Source organism: Dioscorea cayenensis, chromosome 16, assembly GCF_009730915.1.
Source record: "Dioscorea cayenensis subsp. rotundata cultivar TDr96_F1 chromosome 16, TDr96_F1_v2_PseudoChromosome.rev07_lg8_w22 25.fasta, whole genome shotgun sequence".
Classification (NCBI taxonomy): Eukaryota; Viridiplantae; Streptophyta; class Magnoliopsida; order Dioscoreales; family Dioscoreaceae; genus Dioscorea; species Dioscorea cayenensis.
In genome coordinates this window covers 15,688,164-15,700,739 of record NC_052486.1, presented here as the reverse complement: position 1 = coordinate 15,700,739, position 12,576 = coordinate 15,688,164, and the positions used below count along the sequence as shown (strand labels likewise).

At 43.5% G+C, this 12,576-nt stretch overlaps 1 pseudogene; it reads right to left on the bottom strand.

Moving 5' to 3' along the window:
- Positions 1–6,212: 6,212 nt before the first annotated feature.
- LOC120279273 lies at positions 6,213–9,012 on the bottom strand (annotated as a pseudogene).
- Between the last annotated feature and the right edge of the window lie 3,564 nt (positions 9,013–12,576).

Genomic DNA, 12,576 nt, shown 5'->3' with positions numbered 1-12,576 from the left:
CCAGTGTCCATTAGAGTTTATTACTAAAGTGTCCAGTCCAGGTTTGGCAGTATATATATCGCCTATAACTTGCTCCACGAATTCTCATGGAGGTCTGTAACGACCGACACCCTATATGATTTAAGACAGCCATGGTAGCAACTGAATATCTCGCCGTCCTGCTCATAAAGAAAAGACATAGGGGGATCGGTTGGTTGCAGAGCAGTATCCTTCTCTCCTCGACCGTATTGGAGTGGAGATTCGACGATTTAGATGTTTATATCTCCACTACGGGTTGTTTAGAGTTTTCTAAGCGCTTCATCATACATACGGTGCTACGAGTTTTACATTTATCCGATCTCAGCTCGTATGTTTGCTGCTCTTACGCATTCTCTTGCTCTCGTCCCAGTGTTAATACAGAATCCTGAAGGAGCTATATCAGCTTTCGTATCGACTTAAGGGCGCGGGTGTTAGGGTTTTTAGTGAGTCATCATTTCCTAAATCTCGGAGATGGCGTCGTCACTATTTGAGACAGTTTGATCCAGGTGGAGTTCCTCCCCCCACCCCCGTCACGTGATAGGGCCTGCCGCTCTCATACCCATACCGAACAAAGAAAGGTACTTATACCTCTGTCCCTACACAAGCTGGCTTGATGGCTGAAGCTGGCTTAGTGGCTTACCGGACAGATGGAAAGATCGTGCTAATGGAAGCCAATCTATCCGGAACGGAAGGCTAACTGGGAAAGCTTATAGTGGTACTACCGCTACCGGAAGGACTGTTTGGTTGTGATACCAATGCCAGGCGAGACTGCAGCTCGACAGAAGGTAGAACAACTTTTTTTACTGTTCGAATCGAAAGAAAGGTTTTAGACTCTCAATGGCTAGGCTAGGATTAACCAAGACCAGCTCTCCTCTTTGCAACACTGCTTTGTTCACGGCGGTCCTTATGTTTACTTTCACTCACTATGCCTTTAGCCGAAAAGGGTCCCTGACGGGGTCCTTCCGTTACCCTTGAGTTTCAACACCGAAAGCCCTTGAAGTTCCTCCCAGATACATGGCTTAACTTACATACCCGGGCCCGGCTCAACATTCTTGGAAAACAATCGAATCTAGGACTTGGCCATTCAATCTTGTGAACTAATCGAGACCGAAATTGGATAAGGAGATACGAACGGAGAGGAATAACCAATCGATGAAAGAACATGAAACCATTCTGTTTCAATAGAGGTACAGGAAAGGGTTGGGGGGCAATGAAGTAGGTGAAGTGGTTGGATTTTGCGAGCTGTTCCAACCACTGCTGGATGGGATTCCAAGAGCCGAACGAGAATGAATACCACACAGAAGAGTCAAGACCGGGCTCCCTAATAGAATGTTTAACCGATCCATTCCGGATCGATCGAATTGGTACGGAAGTTGTAACATGGGAAAACCACGGAAAACACGACTTATTTGAATAACCCGGTGACCTACCAATTGTATAAGTAGGATCTTTGGCAAGCAATAAGCACTTAAATAATACAATTCGAGTGTACCAGATTCTTTCTCATTTCGAGGAAAAAGGTTCGGGAGGAAAGGGAAACAACGGAGAGATCCGAATCGGACCTAAATGGGAATGACATGAAAAGTCTTTTTCAAAACCTATCATTAAGGGCGTTACGACGATATACGATAGGAATGAAAAAAAACTCGTGATTGGTGTGGAGGAGAGGATCTGCTTATGAAATAGTTCAAGAAAGAGTCGTATTATTTCCTTACTTCTTCGTTCTTTCAAATTCATTCACTTCGATGGCTGGTTCTGAACGCCGCGTAACGTCATCTTCTTCAACAAACCTCCACCGCCATTTACACTGAGGGGCCTACCTGCGGCCACTAAAGAATTGCTTATACACTAAACAGCTGCTTATATACGCTTACTTGCTCCCCGTGATGTGACTTTCAATTTCGAGTGACTAAACGGACCATAGAAGAGACGAGAGAGCAATGCTTTCAGTTCCTTAATAGTATGAATCGGGAATGCAATTCATTTCTCTCCTACCCACCATGGAGTATAAGTACAGAAGTTCTTGCTTGTTTACGACTCCCGTGCTATCACCGCGACCATTCACTGACCTGCTTATGATTGCGTGAAGATATCTATAACTAGGTCAAGATAAACATGAGGCCTTAGACACTCCTGGTTAAGGCTTTGTTCTCGATGAGCACAGCACGTTGATCTTCATCTCCTACATTATCATCAAAGAAATCCTCATCTTGCCCTGGAATAATATATAAAGAAAATATACTAAATTTTCTCGCTGATCCGCTCCCTCAATAAGAGGGAATGGACCGACCGACCCAATTGTCTCGCTATCTGATTCGTCTTGATGTCTCCTACAAGAAAAAAATGTAAAGCAGGGAGTAGACTCAGTCGAGACCGGGGAGGGTTAAAATACGGGGTCTACGTCGGATATCGAGAAAGACTTCCACCAGAGCGTAGAAAGAGGGATCCTCGTTTTTCGACTCCCGGGAAGACAAGCTCGGTCATGATTTTGCCGACCAATTTATTTACGTCGAGTAGGGAAAAGCTTGTGGAAAGAAAGAAGAAGCTCGAGAATAAAAATGAAAGGAATGAGAGGAAAGAGGGCAGTTTCCATAAGATTTTTTGCGTAAAGAGCGTCTAGCCCAACTAGAGTCGCTAGGACGAGAGGAGATTGAAAAGCGGCACATCACACCCAAGCATATCAATGCCGGATTTCCAGATTCTACGAGAAGAAGGTGTTATAACTCCGATTCCGGGGAAGGAGACCTAAACTAAAGAACTTCTTCCCCGGTCCACTCGGGAAGTTCGGACCGAGGGGCCTTACAAGTCTATTGCGTGAAGCGAGTGCTTTTACTGACGATACTTGATGAAATAGGAGCGAAACATTCTTTGATAGAAAGACCAAAAGAAAGTTGAGTACCCCCTGCTAAGTGCTTGTGTGATATGGATGCTGAGCGTTCATTCCTTATGTTGAGCATTACTTTTCTCGTGTTTTTACACTAATATATGTGTTTTTATGTACTTTTATGTAGGTAGGGTTGTGAGGCCAAGTATGAAGGAAAGAAGCCAATGTGGATTAAAATGCACCGATTTTGGAGGAAATCTTGCTAAGGTTCAAACGCGAAGATATAGGTCGATGTGAGATGCTAGAGTGTGTGCCAACCTCCTCGTATTCGAGTTGGCACATCCATTTGGAGGGGCACAAAGGCAGTCACACTCGAGCATTCTGACTTATAGACATAGAACAAGAGCTTCACCAACGTGCCTATCATTGAAGATGCAAGTGATCCACGATGTGAACGTGTGCCCATTTGCGCTACTCCAATGAAAGTATGGATCCGAGAAGCAATTCAGGTCGAATATTGCAGCAGAGCTCTTTAGCAACACGGTAGAAAGTGCTGTAGCAGCATTGTTCATAGCCAGCCGAGAAAATAGAAGTTCAGAGGATCCACACGGGCGTGTGGAAATTATCCATGCCCGTGCGGAAATTCCCCACGTGCGCGTAAAGCATCCACGCCCGTGTAGTCGCCCGATTCCAACCCTATTTAAAAGCCGAATCAGCCCCGATTTTAGTATTCGTTTCTTCATCTTTTCCCCAACTTGAGAGAGAGCTTCGGCTAGGGTTTCAAGGGGTATTGCCCAAGGTTTTAGAGAGGTTCTACGGCTCCGACATCGTCATTCCTTAGGAAGAAGGTTGGTATGAGAGCTTCCATCGAGGCGTATCCTATACCGGACGAGGAAATCCTTGGACGACGAGTAGAGGACTTTCCACAAGACCATCGACACGACTATCGACGGGGTTTCTTTATGGATTCATTGCTTTTACATTCTATTTGTTTGATTGTACTTAGCTCCATGGAGAGCTAAACCCCGAGTGGGTACTCGGGTATTATGAACCCTAGGATGTATTTATTTCTTTGAACCTCTTTATTATGCTTTCAATAAATTGATGCTTATTGTGAGTTCCAACCTTGAATGCTTGATTGTATGAACATTTCCACTAGAGTGACACTAGGGTTGAGATTTCTTGTTGGTAACCTTGTGAGTAAGTGACACACCATGAGCGTTAGACAAAGCTAGGTTGGAGAGAGTTGAGAGGGTGTGTCGAGAGGTACAAAAGCGTCCCCTTTCCCCTCCAACGTGATAGATTCTACCTCCATTCCTCGAGTTCTTTGCGGCCATAATAGAGTGAATGGTCTAAGGGATGAACTTCCGCGGGGCTTAGTTGCGCGATGTAACAGAGTGAAGCGTTAAGGTGATCTTAGTATCTAGGGCTCAATTGTGGTTAGGGACCTTCCACCTGGACCAAAGGGTTAGGTCTAAAAATAGGAAGAGATTTATCACTTGGAATCCCTAGAGCTCTTTGCAACTCTATCACGAGTGCGAGGTGTTGAGATTGTTCGATTTCTCCTCTAGGACATGTATAGAGTTAGGTATAGTTCACCTTAGATTTGGGACTATGTAATTAAGGATTTTCCACGACTCACCATTGCATTGATTAGGAAGCATAATAGTGGGTTCTTGCACTTGAAACAATTATCCTAGGCTCGAGCATTATCCGGGTACCCCATCTTTATCGATTACCTTACCCCCCTTCTTTACTTTTTGCTCTCTTACTTGTTGCTTTTACTCGTTGAGAATTGAATCACTATCACACTCATCATCATTAATCTTTTACATAGCTAAGAATTGAATTAAGTATTTTTTTATTCGCTACTCCCCGTGGATTCGATACCCGCTCACCCGAGATTATTACTTTTGACAAACCCGTGCACTTGCGGGATATACGCAAGGGGACCTTGTTAGCACCGCAACACCAAGTTTGGACAAATCGATTGATGGTGAATGAGGTTGTAGTTGGTGATTAGTGTGATTCATTCATCGACTACATCCTATTTTTGTTTTGATCCAACCTGAAGATCCAAAAGAAAGAGAAAGTGTCCGACGAAGGGCCCCTAGGTTTCATTACGATGTTAAGACAAAGACATTGTATAGGAAATCTTATGACGGCATCATGTTTATCAGACAAAGAAGCTGAACAAGTTCTACACGATATGCATAGCGGTACTTGTGGAGCCCATCAACCCGGTCCAAAGTTGCACTTTAGTATTAAACGAATGGGTTACTACTTACTGGACTGGCCAACTATGATAAGGGATGCAATGGAGTTTAGTTCGCAAGACGCTGTCAAGCTTGCCAATTTCATACTAACTTCATCCACCAAGCACCTGAACCGCTACACCCAACGGTAGCATTAAAGCCTTTGTCTTTGCCTGGTATATAATAATGCTATCCCTAATTAATAAGAGTTTTCCATTCTTTTTTTTCTCTTGGTATCCACTATCGTGACTCCTAGGGCCCTGAGCTTGTTGAGCCCTTCCTGCGTGGAATCTTGGTAGCCTCCAACTCCTCATAGTATCCAAAACATTGGTAAAAACAGCAGACCCAGCGGGTGGAGTCGTTAGCGCAACGAGCCAATAGCGAGTGGAGTGCATAAGCCCCGATAAGCTATAAGGGAAGGGCGAGCCAGCTTTGAACAGCCAGCCTTCAATCCACAATTGAGTGTCTCAATTTTCAATAGCAAGACTGATTTAACAGCTGCAAGATCAGAAATAAGCCATCCAACTTGTCTTATGACCAAGAGCTAACTGAAATCCCCTAACCTAAGGAAAGCCCCTGTGCGATTTCTCAATCTTCCTCCTGCCCCGGCAGGTCCTGGGTTCCCCCTTTAAGATAAGAGCCATCGGAGCAACATCCAGCTGGGGACCACTGGAGTTTTCTTTCTGGTCTTCCAGACTTGCTTTCATCAACGATGTTGGTGTTGGGGCGAAGGGGAATGCTAAGAATGGAATTGCCAGATTTTCGAGAAGAAGAGCTCTAGTCTAGCTGCTCTGGAGTCTTTCTTTTGTTCCTAAATTAATTCGGTTTATTGCTAACCAGATTCCCCATGCTATATGCGGCGACAATGCAATTCTCCAGAGAGTGAGTTGCTTATCATAATGCCCGCCCTTAGTAGGATTTCCAGTAGTCGGTTTTAGGTTGAGGTGCGAATAGTAGCATAGTTGCTTAGTCACCTTCCTCTTACGTATTACTATCTAGCTCTAGCTAGGGGCTTTTAAGCTGGTGTCTTTACATATGTCATTAGCAAGCAAGGTGTAAGCTACTCTGCTGCTCGCTTCGTAAAAGCTCCGCTCGTAGCTTTTTCATCCTTGAGTATCTTGCTGCTTCTTCCGCTTCTGTCTTTGAATCTGCTTATGAGACTTCCATGTTACCGTACTTCGGATTCCGGATTGGCATCAAGAGTAGCAGTGGCTGATGAAAAACGTGATCTTGCAGGGAGTGCGAACTCGTATCGTAGCTAACGTCGTTGGTTGTCTAAATCTCTCCCCCAAAAACTGCATGAAATTTATTTAGCCCTTACTTATATTATACATCTTTTCATTCTTCAGAGCCTACTCTTGCTGGAGTTGTGGCTGGGTCAGATTCAATAACCTCTGCTAATCTCCGAGCAGCCTTTCCTTCGGCTTGTAGCAAACGCTCTCAGAGGCCATTATTTGAATTTGATCGGTTAAAGCCTGTTTCGGCTATTTTATGTTCGAATGGAAAAGACCTATTAGAGCCGTTTCCGGGCCTGACTTCTTAGTCGGATTTTGAGAAAAGGTGGGGTTTTCCCTGAGTCGACCGGCGGGCCCTTCCCTTCTCCTAACTCTCTCCATTCATTGAGCTACCTTCGGTTTCCTTAAGGTGCTCGCTCTTCCTTACTGGATAATGATTGGCTACCTAAGGGGCCTTTACAGCTTGAGTCGGTCGGTCCGGCAGCTCGGAAGGCGGGGCATGTTTTGGAGGCCTTCTCTTTCTGGGGAATGGGGAAAGGCAACTCGTTTCGTCAACTGTGAAGGCGAGGTCGGCCTATCTGAAAAGCGAACTGTAGCCAGTGACGGGAAGTCCGGGCGAGGAAAGAAAATGAAAGACTCCTATTGCTTGCTGGAAGGCGCCGCTGGCGGGAAGCAGTAGTAGCCCGAGCAGTCAGAGATTGAACTGCGGTAAAGAAAGGAGGCCGGTAGGAAGCAGCTGTCAGAGAGTAGCCAGAGCAGTCAGAAGTAGTGGGAAGAGCAGCTTTAAAGATATAGGGTCCGTTCTTCTCTTTGACTGAAACCATAGATAAGAAATTTTTTTGTTTATAGTCTGTCGTAATACTGAAACTAGGGAAGAGCAGCAGTCAGAATACGTTGCAGTGCTCTCGCATGAGTAGGTTAGGGCATGCTAGGATCATTAAACCAAGTTGAACTACCCAAGTGCACTTCTTGTGTAGATGGTAAGCTAGTTAGAAAACCCTTTCCGAAAGCTAACAGATCAGGTGGTTGGTTTACTTGAGATTATCCACTCTGAGATTTGTGGTCCATTGAATGTGCGGGCTCGTGAAGGGAAGACTATCTAATTCTCCGGAAAGAATGAGTTGAAACCCCCTAATTGTTTCTGCGAGACCAACATATTTCCCTGGAGAACCCGTAAATACTTCTGCCACGAAGAAGGGTTGTGATAAGAAACGCTCAATTTTTCGTGCTCTTGCTACAGTTAAACGATCTTCTTCGGATAATTCGTCCAACCCAAGGATAGCTATAATGTCCTGAAGTTCTTTGTAACGTTGTGAAGTTTGCTTAACTTTTTGCTTGCGCAGTTTCATAATGTTCCTCGCCAACGATGCCAGGCTGTAACATAGTTGACGTTGAATCTAAAGGATCTACCGCTGGATAAATACCTTTGGCAGCTAATCCTCTTGATAGTACGGTAGTAGCATCTAAATGTGCAAATGTCGTGGCAGGAGCAGGGTCGGTCAAATCGTCCGCAGGTACATAAACTGCTTGGATCGAAGTTATAGATCCCTCTTTGGTAGAAGTAATTCTTTCTTGCAAAGAACCCATTTCTGTACTAAGGGTGGGTTGATAACCCACTTCTCCCCAATAAGGCGGATACTTCTGATCCTGCTTGGACGAAACGAAAAATATTGTCGATGAATAGAAGCACGTCTTGTCTTGTTCATTAACATCCCGGAAATATTCCGCCATGGTTAGGGCAGTCAAACCAACTCTCATACGAGCTCCCGGTGGTTCATTCATTTGACCATAGACTAGAGCCACTTTTGATTCTGCAATATTTTTTTTTTTTCATTAATCACTCCGGATTCTTTCATTTCCATGTAGAGATCATTTCCTTCACGAGTACGTTCGCCTACTCCGCCAAATACAGATACACCCCCATGAGCCTTGGCAATGTTGTTGATCAATTCCATGATGAGGACTGTTTTACCCACCCCAGCTCCCCAAAATAGCCCGATTTTTCCCCCACGACGATAAGGAGCTAAAAGATCCACTACTTTCATCACCTGCAACATAATAATTCTTTCTCTCGCTCTTTCTTTGAGCAGGCTGGTTATCATTTAGGACAGGCTCAATCAATGTAGGAAATGGAGGAACAAAGTCTTGATATGTCATATGATGTTCATCAGCTTGTGAGGATAGCTTAGACTCATGGGAATAGTATGGAACTCCTTCAAAAAATGTAACATCACGTGAAATGTAGTGTTTTCGATGTTTGGGATCATAACACTTGTCTCCCTTTTTTTTTTTATTTATGAGCAGAATATCCAAGAAAAATTCATCTGACAGATCGAGCATCCAACTTATCTCTGTTCCTTTCAGGCAGATGTACATAGCATACACAACCAAAGACACGAAGATGGGGGATACGTGGATGTTTTCTTTTCTTTTGGAGAGAACTTACATTTCCAAGAACATGTGTGGGCAATCGATTAATCAATTAGCATGCAGTTAAAACAGCATCACCCCAAAAAACTTTAGGAACCAAAGCATCTATCAAAAGATACCTAGTCACTTGAAGAAGATGCCTATTTTTCCGTTCAGCAACACCAGGACAATCAACACAAGTAGTATGGTGTGCAATACCATTCTCTTGAGGGTATTGTCTTATTTCTTGGTTTACATACTCAGTCCCATTATCAGTGTGAAGGACCTTAATTTTGGCATCAAATTGGGTTTCAATCATCTTGTGAAATTGTTTGAAAAATAGATGGAGCCTCATCCTTGGTTTTTCATGAGATACAACCATGTTACTCTTGAACAATCATCAATGAAAAAGAATATAATATCGATAACCAAACAAAGAGGTAGTAGGTGATGGGCCCCATACGAGTAGAGGATCGGCACCAGATCAGGAGGTCCTTTGCCTCGTCTTCCCAGCTGCAATCCATCTCGCTAAGGCGAGGGCTTCTTGCCATTGGGATTCGTGAAAACAGAAAGAGAACTGACTCCTAAGATCATTTATCGAGATAAAAGCTTCTCCTTCCCTTCCTTCTTAGCGCTACGTGAGAAATAGAAAAACTAGCTCCGACTCCCGAGTGATTGAACTCAAAAATCATTTTCTCAGTAAGTTCCTTCGGTCCACGCCGATGAAAGAGACCGAAGAAGGTGCAACTAGCGCTTAGAGTTCGGTGACAGGATAAACTACATACCCAGAAATCTTATAGTTACTGCTTTGCACGAGCTGAGACAGTGTAGATAGATCCGGATAAGGAAAAGATCACATTCCTACTACTATAACTAAGAATGGTAATTACCTCAAAGAGCGCAACAACCTAAAAGAAAGGCGGACAAGAGCTCTTAGTACGCGAATGCCCATTAGTAATTAGTCTTATAGCACCAGCGCTTATGGGCGGCAGATACATAAAAGTATGTCACTTCCTTGGCAAATTCAAACTCATGCCTTTCCTTAATCAGTTACTTGTCCCCTTCTCTTACTATAGAGTTTAGGCCAAGACTAGAGGTAGAGTTCTAAATTCACTTCCTTGCCGGTCTGCCCTTCGTCATTGTTGGTTTTGCTTTTGAATATTGGACCAAGGCTCGATCGACCACTTAATCATCTGAAGGAAAAAGCTCGCTATAGAGCAATAGCGCTGTGACAAAGAGAGAAATATCCATTCTATTATATTATAAGGGGAGCTAGAAGCAGAAACAATTGTGCTACAAGTCTCGTAACGTAACTCCGGAGAGGATCCTTCCTTCCGTTTTGTTTGTTGGAGGATCGGATTCATTCCATGGAAAGACAGCGAATCATGGGTAAGTACGCATAGCATAATAGGTCGTGTCACCGTCCACATTTATCCCTTTCCCGTTTTTCGATAACAGCTTTTGTGGGACCTTTAGGAGTGAGCCGCAATGCAAATAGGGCTTTTTGCTTTTGTAGAGTAGTCGAGGTGAAGTTCCAGTTGATAAAATTCATATTCCTATATTATATATATATATAGGGTCAAGGATGGTTTATTCCACTGAATAGTTTGCTCCCGTCGAAACGGATCCTCTTCCACACGACGATTTCTCACTTGAACCCGAGCGGTCAAGTGCAATCTGAAATCCCGCCTTTAGTCTCTACTTGAAGGGGTAAGCCAATAATAGAGCTTTCGTGGACCGGAAACCATAGATAGTCGTGCAGTCCTACCCAAAGGTGTAATGACTTCCTCTCCGTCGAAAAGACCTTGACGAATAGATTCCCAAAGTCTTGCAGCAGGGTGTGGGACTTCACAAAAGTCACAGTTTCAAGCCAACCGAAATCCAGTCTTGTTGATCGACCATACGGGGAAAGTGAAGACGAAAAGTCGACCAGAGCAAGCAATAGATCTTTGAGAGTTTAGGTCAGGTTCAGGTGGGACAACAGCTTTTTCCGAAAATATGTCAGGGAGGAAAGGTAGTAGAGACAAGCAAGAGCAGGCACCGATACGGCACAAAAGGGTACAGAAAACCGCTTTTTTAAGCTTTCAAGTTACACTAGTCCGGGGAAGCCGATCTGACTCCCATGAGAGATAGAGGCAGCCCTTTAAACTCAACCCTACTTACTAAATGCATGCGACTGACCATCCACTCTTGACTCTTTTTGATTGAAAGACCCGTAAAGAAAGCAGATTGATTAGAACCACCCGACACCGCTAACTAACTAAAAAAAAAAACTGGCTGTGCGGGCGCTTTCCTTGCTAAAGTTAGAGGGGACATAGAAATTCATTCAATTCACGTTGATTATTTTATATCTGTGTTCCGTTCCAGAGATTCCCACAAACAAGAATAACATCTTTCGTCGCTGCGTATCTATCTTTCTTTTCAAGAATTTTTGAGAAATATTGCGAAATTCTTTTATTAAACCTATGTAAGGGAAGAGCTAGGAAGACGTTTAGTGGATAGAGGTGGTACCATAGAGGTAGGTTGCAAACTAAGGTAGCTAACTGGTCTATCCGTTCCAGCGTGGTTGGTATAGATAGAATAGGAATGCCCGTAGGGGAGAGCGGCGAAAAAACAAAAAATCTTTCTTTAATCGTTTTCTTATCCTATTTTCATATTTCTTTATGGCGTTACCCCCTTGCTCCCCTTCGGGTCGCCTTCCCCTCGGGGGAAGATGCTCCTTCGGTTCCCTCAGTCGCTCATTGCACGGGAGTCAAAACTACTTAAAGAATAGATTCTCCTTTCATTAATGGATGGGTTTTCCAATCTTGCTCTCCGCTCGTTCGGGGATTAACCCGCTCTTAGGGGTCTTCTCAATCGGCGAAGCCTTGGTACCAGTCCGAAAAGAAAAGTCAAACTCCTCGAAAAAATTATAAATATAAAAAAGACGTATTTCGTATTCTGAGCTAAACAATATTGGGCTTATAACAAAGATCATATTATATTAAAAGAAAGCATCTTTCCGCGGAGTAGGAAAGAGGCGTGGAAGAACAGACTGAGCTACAGTAACCAAGGCGGGAATGAAAGATGTTGTGAAAACGAGTTAATCGGATGGTCAGTACTTGTGCGAAGGGTCAGTGAAGGACTGCAATAGAGTCCGAGAATGAAAAAGAAAATTTTCTATGTCGTTGTCTGGAAAAACCAGACTCACCCATTTTCATCTTGTCAAAGAAGGCAAGGTGAAAAAAGCATCCAAGAGACACAAAAAGGGGATCTTTTTAAACGTGCGCATTGACTTTCTTTTTGAAAAAAAGGGTTGCAATGCAACAATGCGCCAAAAAAAGAATAACCAAACAAACACTTTTAACCATGATGGAACTTTTCAAAATACTGACAAGCAATAAACCAGTCCTCTATTGTATTGGCGTAATTCTTTTTAACATTGGCGCTAACCGAGTCAATATCGACAGAAAGTATAACATAAGACTTATGTAAATGCTGAGGAAGTAATTGCTCTCTTTATCAAGTTCGAAGTAGGTTATTTCTTTGGGAATTCAGATTCATTCGCATTTTTTGTTGGCGTCAATGAGGAAATGCAAACCCATGATTAATTTAGGTCTTTTTTTTCCCACGTAGTTCGTGGGTCAAACCAACGATTCTCTTCTCAAAAAAGTCAGAGAGAGAGTCTTTCTTTTTCTAGTATCACTTCTATCAATGCAATGAAAGAACCATCCCTTCCTATTTGTTTGTCCTGTCAGATAGAAAGAAAAATGAGACCAAAAAGAGCCCCTTCTTTTACCACTTTAGGGGGTGGGGTGAAGGGGGTTTACATACAACCAGGGGCAAAAGTGGTTTT